Source organism: Nothobranchius furzeri, chromosome 11 (genome assembly GCF_043380555.1).
Source record: "Nothobranchius furzeri strain GRZ-AD chromosome 11, NfurGRZ-RIMD1, whole genome shotgun sequence".
Taxonomy (NCBI): Eukaryota; Metazoa; Chordata; class Actinopteri; order Cyprinodontiformes; family Nothobranchiidae; genus Nothobranchius; species Nothobranchius furzeri.
Genome location: NC_091751.1, coordinates 1993787 through 2002659, shown reverse-complemented (window position 1 = coordinate 2002659; position 8873 = coordinate 1993787). Strand labels below are relative to the sequence as shown.

The 8873-nt window shown below is 39.0% G+C and overlaps 1 long non-coding RNA gene across 1 annotated transcript; it reads left to right on the top strand.

The window, feature by feature from the left end:
* Positions 1 to 4461: 4461 nt before the first annotated feature.
* On the top strand, positions 4462 to 8523 carry LOC139073207 (uncharacterized). Its single transcript, XR_011521919.1, has 2 exons — positions 4462 to 7820; positions 8041 to 8523. It is a non-coding gene; the product is annotated as an uncharacterized lncRNA (long non-coding RNA).
* Positions 8524 to 8873: the final 350 nt, after the last annotated feature.

Sequence of the window (8873 nt, the reverse complement as noted above, 5' to 3'; positions counted from 1 at the left end):
TTTTGGAGGAATTTATTTGAGAATTTTTTGGTTTTTATTAATTGTGCAATAGAAAAGTAATCGCTAGATTAATCATCCAAATAGTCATTAGAATAGTCGACTATTCGATAAAATAATCGTCAGAATAATCATTTTAAAAATAATCAGTTACCCCCAACCCTACTTTTTAGAATACCAGGATAGGAAGGATGGTGTAGGTTTACGTTTATTAGATTGATACATAAATACTACCAATAAGAAAGTGTACGTTGGTGTGTGTCAGAAACAGCATAAGGCTTAATGTCTTTTCCAAAAAAAACAGGTGATGGGCCGGTCTCCAGTCAAAATGCCCGGGCTGAATTTTTGTCCCAGTCCAGCCCTGAGTCCAACCCGTCGGTTCTGATTGTGGATGTTTTTTTAACGGGTTGCTGATGCTTTTAATCAAGTCAAGGATGTGCGATCCTTTCTGCACATCGCCTTTATATTTAAATTCCCCCGTCGGAGTCCAGTTTAATCGTGTCATTTTCAGCAGGTACTCGGCGTTTTTTCTTCCGCGCACAGGAAGATTCTGTAGCGTTTCATTAATGAGTGTGTCAGCTGCTGTTTCTACAGCTGACGTAGGCTCAGCCGTCACCGTGGGCGGTTCAGTGGGAGGTGCGCTTTCGTGTAATCCGCTTCTCAACAACTTTAAATAACGCTGAAGCAGCGCATTGTATTTTTTAATTTTCTCATACGGCGTTAATCCCGTCTCCTGCATAATTAATTTCATTTCAGAGTCAAGATTCTCTTCAGCCACGTCCCGAATCGTAGGTTTAACAAGCTGACGTAATTGTTGGGGGGTCACCATAAACATTTTTTGAGAAGCCATCGTTTATTTCCTTATTAAGCCACCTATCAGTTCGCCGATCAGAGGCGCAGCGGCTGCTAAGAGTATGGGTAGAAATCCGCCTTTCTGGCCGACTAAAAGCTTCTTTTTTTTAAAAGGCTAGTTTTGTTATGAGTCAACTGTCTGAGCAATTCTTTGCTTTTAGACAACTTTTGAAATTGACGCGGCGACAGACGTATATTTCCTTTGATCACGTTTAAAGCTATCTCGCACAAAGCCTTCAGAACGTCCTCGGAGCACCCTTTTAAAAACTCCCGACGTTGGCGAGGCTTCATACGTGACAAAGCACGTAGAATCTTGGCGTTGCGTTTTATCCGGGCTGACATGGCTCTGTTTTAGACAAATACACCGCAGTGAGCTGATCCGGAAGTAAACCCGTACGGAGACGGAAAGATTCTGGCGTTTCCGCTTTTAAATCCACAATTAAATAACCGTACGGTTCTGACGTAGCGTCTTGAAAACTCTCCATGAAATATCTTTTTTGGGTAGGATATATTTGATTTGCTAAAACATTGATTTGCAATTTGTCTCGAGGGTTTTTAAACAAAATCAAATAATTGGTGTTTAAGCTGATGGAACGACTATGTCTACGCCACGCACCCCTACAGAGCGATCATCGAAACCCTGCTGAACTTTTCTGAAGCGAGTTTGAATTCTCAATTCAGCGCGGGATTGTTCTTCAAAGACACCGCAGGCGCGCACGATTCCACCGTTGTAATTAACGGACGCAATTTAGGCCTTAATCAACGAGCGACTTTTACAGAAAACTCCAGAGAAGTGGATCTGATAGGACCCCTGCATTCTGATATATTTTTCTGTGAAAGACTTCTTTTAAATTCTGTCGATCTCAGAATTAAACTGACACGCGCGTGTGATGCTTTTTGCCTGATGGGGGCGCGTGATTCCACCTACAAGCTGAAACTGCTGGGTGCATCACTTTTTGTGAAGAAAGTTAATATTTCACCCGCCGTACGTTTGGGTCACGAGTCTGCTTTACTAAAAGCAAACGCCATGTACCCGCTCTCACGCGTGACCGTCAAAACTTATTCCATTCCACAAAATTCGAGGATATGTAATCTGGAGAACCTCTTTCTCGGCGCCATTCCTAAATATATCGTCTTAGGATTAGTGGATCACGAAGCTTACACAGGACGTCGAGATCTTTCGCCTTTTAATTTTCGCCACATGAATGTGGAATATCTGGCGTTGTCCAGAGATGGAAAACAGATTCCATCGAAAGCCTTCCAACCTACTTTTTACCAGGGAACATCGGTCAGAGAATTTTATAATCTGTTTACAGCCACTTCAAGACAATTGAAAGATTTGCCTCTATCGATTAATAGGTTGGAATATCAACAGGGGTATACACTCTTTGCCTTTAATCTGAACACAGCGGATGACTCGGAGGCGCTTTCAACCGTTTCCACCGGCAACCTGAGGATGGAGATGCGCTTTGGAGAACCTCTGAGAGCCACGGCTACACTCATTGTGTATGCGTGTTACGACTCCATTCTGGAGATAAACTCAAAGAGAGAGGTATTGGTGGATTATTATTAATGGATAATCACGAATTGGACGGCATATTATCGAGCCTGCTGGGAGATTATTTTGGTGGCGTGTACGCGTCTGATCAGCTGTCTACCGTCCCAAAAAACATTCGACTACCGGCCTACTTTGTGGTAAACACTCATCCTGTCCATTTACCCGGTGAACACTGGTTGGCGCTAGCTGTGGAACAAAATGGCCTCGGGACATTTTTTGACTCTTACGGTCTATCGCCTGAATTTAAATATTACCCTGAAAACATCCTGAATTTTCTAACAGAACGTTGTTCACGAATACAATATCAGGATTGTCAGCTACAGAGTTTTGCATCCGACCGTTGTGGCCAGCATTGTGTTTTTTTCCTGTGTCATAAGGCTTGTGGACTTTCTCTGAAACAAATTCTGTCTAAATATCATAAAAATGTAGATAAAAATGATGCTATGGTTTATCATTTTGTTAAAAAATTTTCAAATTGCATCAAACGTCATGATGTATACTTCACACAGGTGAATTGTACTCTTGAAATGTTTAAAGAATGTCACGGACTGTGAAATTTGTTTTGAATAAAGTTTTATTGAACAAACAAGAGAGTTAAGGTGTAAAGCTGATCCATTTCTTCAAAGTGGGGACATCGCTCCAGCTTGGTGATAAAATGATATTGTTGGTCTCTCTTTCGTTAGACCAAGCACGGGTACGGAGTAGATGGAGTTAAACACCTTTTAAGTTGACAGAACGAGGAGACAAATGATCAGAAGTCCATTCACTGTTTCGCCGCTCATGAGGGGGAGAGTCTCTGCAGCAAGTCCCGCGACCTGCTCTTGCCAGATGCTTCGGACAGACTCTCGCCGTTCTGCTGAAAACGGCTGATTTTTATTGAAGATTACAGGAATGTTACATACGTAGTTTGCCATACACACACGTAATTCTGCCATCATCTGCACCTGCAGACGCACGTCAGCTAATAGCCTTGTTAATGAAAGACCAATTCATCCCAAGGACATGCAACCTTGAGATGATCAGGACACATCCTGCAACATCCTTTGCTAACAAAGACAGTTGTTCTTGTATTGAGGAACTGAAGGAAGGAACGCTTTCACTCCCTTATGCAGCTGTTCAGCTTGAGCAGAAAAGGCACAGAGAGGTCTTTGATATTATAACAAGATTCCATGAAAAGGCATATAATAATGTATTTATGATAATATATAAGGGGCAAAAGTGAGAGATACATATTTAATCATATAAAAGAGCTTATAATAATATATGAAAGAGCTTATATGAGAGATATATATTTTCAATCCCCCTTTTGAACTCTTTTAAGAGTTCAATAAAGATATAAGAAATCAAAACAATAACACCAAATTCCATCAAAAAGAATCCAATAAGCAAAGTTTTAAAATACCAATACAAACAACCAATCAGATTACATTTACTCATCTTTCTAGCAGTAAACTAATACAAAAAACATGATCATACTTTCAACTGAACATGTTACAACATGTATGGATCGCATGCAACTCCATATGAGGGCGAAAAACCCTAATTATCATATGTTTATAGGGAAAATTCCCCCATGTCCCCCCATTTGTCATATCTCAATTTTGGGGCGAACACCTGTTGGCATAGAGTGTGCATGCCTAGGACATCAATGATCAAAAGAAATAAAAACAACACAATCAAAAAACTCATAGAAATAAACAGTTTAAGGGATTGTTACAGAAATCACTCAATATTCTCACACTCTAACAACATCTTCTTCATCATGAGAGTCATCACTATCATCAGAGAGTTCCCCTCCCAAATAGATGTTAGGATTGGCTAGTAACAAGGGCATCTGGATAATTGGGTCAGCAGGTGGAGGGTGTAAAATATTACCCTTGTAAAATAAATGAGGGTGTTAAATACAACCCTTGTAGAATGTTCATAGGGTGGTTACTTCTTCCCCCTGTTGAGGTCCCTTCACTGGCTCCAGGCAGCTGCAGGGGGTGATGATATCAGGATTCTCGTCCTGCAGGATGTGGTGGTAGCTTGGCACGCTACTGTAGTCAGCAACTTCTCTTCCAGGTTTTAGTCTGTGATCCTTTTTTTTTTAGTTAGGCAGATGTCAGCTGCTTCTCTTCCAGGTTAGGCTCCTCCCGTCCAGCCGGACAGCGTGTGACGTCCTCTCCGTGATCCTGTATGGCTCGGTCCACCTCGGTTCCGTCCACTTCCTTTTGGTGACTTTTAGCAGGACCCAGACGCCTGGCACCGAAGGCGAAGTATCTTCGTGTGCGTGGTTTTGGTCCAATGAAGGCTTTCTCGGCTTGTGCAGTCCTTGATCTCGGCAGATAGTTGGTAGGAAGATTCACACTCCGGCCGGACCAGAAGTTCCCCGGACCGATCGCCTAGGGATTAGAGGTTATGCACAAAAATGTCCTAGCTCTTACTGACCCTAGCCTCTGATACCTTCAACATCAGACACATACAGTTACGAACAGCAAGCGCAATTAAAGGTACAGTGACATCACGACATGGACACACAGACACACAAACACATACACATGCACATACACAGAGAGAGAGGGAGAGAGTAAGAATGTGTGTGGGAGAAAGAAATGAGTGGGATCCACTTTGCCACCAGCATCTCCACCTGTGTCACAGGGAAAAAATTACAAAGAAATTAAAACATAAAGCAAACAACAATAATTCAATGAGTATAAATGATCAAACTAAAATATACAACCATGCATGGGTTTTATAACAGTTCCAGCAACACTGGAGATGATGCCTTGTACAATGAATTCTTAAGATGTCCTTCATTAATTAGAGGTTATAACCAAATTGTTTCAGGATCCTGAATTTGAATTTGAATTGGTTAATTTACTCAGAATAGTCCAATGTCTTTGTTGATGTTTCTCAAGGCTCGGCCATGCCCATATAGATAAAATAAGCAAACAAACAAGACAAACACAGTCAAACACACGGTCCATACACGTCTCTGAGCCCTCACACACCAAGCAAATGTCAGACCGAAGCGAAAGTGTGAAAACACTTAACCTAACGCTAAATCAGTGGAAAGAAAAAAAAACAAGACCTAAAGCGTGTAATCAAATTAATCCAACAAAACTTCCCATAACTGCCGTTCTAAACTCATGTTGCGGTGTGATCTCTCCAATTTAGAAATTAGGACAATCACTTTACTATCAATTCAACCAAAAAGTTTCAGGTTGTCCCTTACCTAAACTACCTGTCTTTCTTACCTTCTTTCTTTCTTTCTTTCTTTCTTTTTTAGGAACACTACTCGCACAAGAAATCCTAAGAATTAATTCACTACTTAAGGTTAATTCATAAATAACGAAACTGCAGTTACAGGTTTGTTTGTGCATAGTATTGGTAATCAGCAGTTTTTTTCCTTATCTCCTCATCTAGAAGTGTTTCTGTGCTACTCCTCCATCTATAACACAAGTTAGTATCATCCTTAAAGCATCTGAAATTAAGCTGCATTGCTAAATCAATAACGTGATTTGTGCTAAGAAATACTCCCCTATCCTCTTCCTTTTTCCAGTGGCGCTGAATGACAGATTTTAGATCAATTTAACGTTTTATCACTATTACGTTTCATTTAATTAATTTTGCTTTTTCTCTCTTATTTTTGTCTATTTATTTATTTATGTTATTTACTTATTTATCATGCCATCCTGTGATGATAATCTTAAAGACTTTTTAGCCAATTGTCGTCAAAACGGCCATTTAAAAATATTATGTTAAAGATTTCACAAGATAAAAATGTGAACATAATTTTTATCGAATGAGGGGTACAATTATTCAATATTTTTGTGACATTATTTTCTACGTTAGAACTTACAGCTGATAGAAAAATATAGGATCAGCTAGGTTTGGCTAGATCTGTTGGGAAACTCAACGGAGCTGAAACAACACTGTTGTCTCGGATGAGATGTTCCATGAATCATTTAGTCAGCTGGATGCCAAATTATTCATTTAATGTTTATTTTTATGCAATGAATGGAATGGGATGGAACGTTACTATAAACTGTCCGGAAATTTGCGCATGTTTGCTCGAAGGAGAAAACTGTTGAAGCCTAAAGCGTTCTCCTAGACTTATAAATAGACACCGTTTCCTTAACTAATGAAGATAAGTGATGACGCCGATGAATGACTTTTTGAAAAGAAAATAAGGCTTTACTGCATGTCCGCTGCAGCTGAGAATCCTAAGACAATAAAGATTATATTGACGTCCAATGATGAGTTGGGCTGAAATCCAGGTTACTAATCCTATTATTTATTTATTTATTGATATTATTATTATCTTTTTTTTAGGCTAACTTTCTCAGTTAACTATGTTCTACAGTAGTTTAGTAAATTTTCCACAGTTCTGACATTTCATCAATTCAACTGGTTGTTGCCAAAAAGCCTTGTTCATTACCTGACTGCAGCAAGCACTCTTTTACTGGGTGTAACCATAGGAAACAGTCTCTTTTGAGCCTCTCTTTGTAAGTCCAGGATGACCACCGTCATTGATTGAAGTTCACATGTTAGCACACATGCTCCCCCTTTTGTACTTTGTTTCATCAGCAGCAGGGCAAATAAGTTTCTGCCTCTTTGTCCATCTTGTAGTGCTCCCCGTCTTTATGTTATGAGTCACAGTTTTTGGTGAGGGCTTCCAGGTTCTCTTTGTATAGAAGTCAGAGCCAAACATTCTTTGCAGCTGGTTGTGACAGGCCCACCCAGTAAAGTTCATGCCTGCCACAATGCACAGCAAACGTTTTCCTTAAATATGTTGATTGAGTTAAAATGACAGAACTTTCTCTTTTACAAATCAAAATCAACGAAGGTTTCTAATATTTAGTCAACTTTATTGACTCAAAGGTAAATCTAGACTATTTCCTATGCACAATTTTTCTGACTCGTCAAATCGGTTCTACACAGGTTTTAAACTTTAGGCACAATCTATCCCAAATGCAAGATCCCTCCTTTCATTTTTTATTTATCTATTTTATTTTGGGAAAATAACTACCAGTTTTTTACTCAAAACAGCCTAGTACAGTTTCTAGCCAGGTTACAGGAAATAATACTTAGTTTATCTGTTTTTTCATTATTCAGCGTCCCAAAATCCAGCCATTAACGTTAATGGTTCTTAAAGTTGAGGTAAGACAATTATTGGATTTTGTTTTATAGCAAGATTTAACAAATATTTTATTTCCTGACTGATTATTTGTTAATTTTATGGTTTTCATAAAGATGATCCTGAGAGGTTCAGAGCTGCTTTTCGCAGTACCCTGTGCTATTTTTAGACTGCGGGACTCCTGTGTGTAAAAGTGGGTGGAGTCAGGTCCCCAGGCTGAAACTCCAGTCATTCTCACTAAATCTGTCCGAGAGGAAGGATCTCCTGAATACCCTAACCAGAAGCCTTAAGGTACGTCCAAAACACCGAAAAATATCCTTTCTAAAGTCACAAATTGCTTAAAACTGCATGTTACACAGAAAAACTGTGAGAGCGAGGGAGTCCAGCTGACTCCACGGCCCATAATCAGACAAAATACTTCCTTTATAACCACGACCATACAACTTTTGTATTTTAAAGGATTTTCTTGTCCTCACACTAACGATAAATTCTTTTTCTATTGTTTCCACAGTCTCTCGAACTAAATAACCGTCTAGTAAAAACATGGACCGCACCCTGTTTCTCAAGCAGCTGCTCCCTCTATTAAAAACTGAGTCATTCAGAAGATCCAGCGAAAGCAGCTCATGCAAGAAGACACACATTCACTCATTCACAAGGCACAGAGACATTCTTTGTTTGTCACAGTCTCTTTTTATTATTATTATTATTTTTTTAAGGTAAGTCAGTTCGTCACTTATTTATTCTCTCTCTCTATATATATAATATTTTAAGCACAGAATTTATTTAACACTGCACTGGTTATTTTCAGAATTTAATGCTTACTATGCTTTTAAGCAGGCCTTATGTAACATTAGAGCAAATCCAATTGCAATTTTTTTTTGAGAGCGCTCTGAGGAATAGTTTATATATTTATTTTCTGCAGATCTGTTTTGATTTTACTGTTTAGCAGCTATATGACTATATTTCTAAAATAAAGCTGTCATTTACATCCTTACTTGCGTTTCTTGGTGGTTTTTTCCCTTTTTTCATCTCCAGGTCACTTAACCCCCAGATCGGGGTCACTCACATGCTGCCCCACACACAAATGATTATCACGCTTCTACACTACATATGTATATATGTATACACATATACATACATACACACATACATATGCATATGTTACTTTAAAAACCTTTTATTTATTAACTTATGGTGTTCTGTTCAAAGACTGATCAGAACAGGGTTGCAGAATTTGAATTTTGCGTAGCTCCAAACATTAATTTTAGCACTGCAGTGTAATTTACATATACGAGTTGCAACTTTTTAAAGCTCTTATTTATCTTATTTATTTATTTTCTGGTA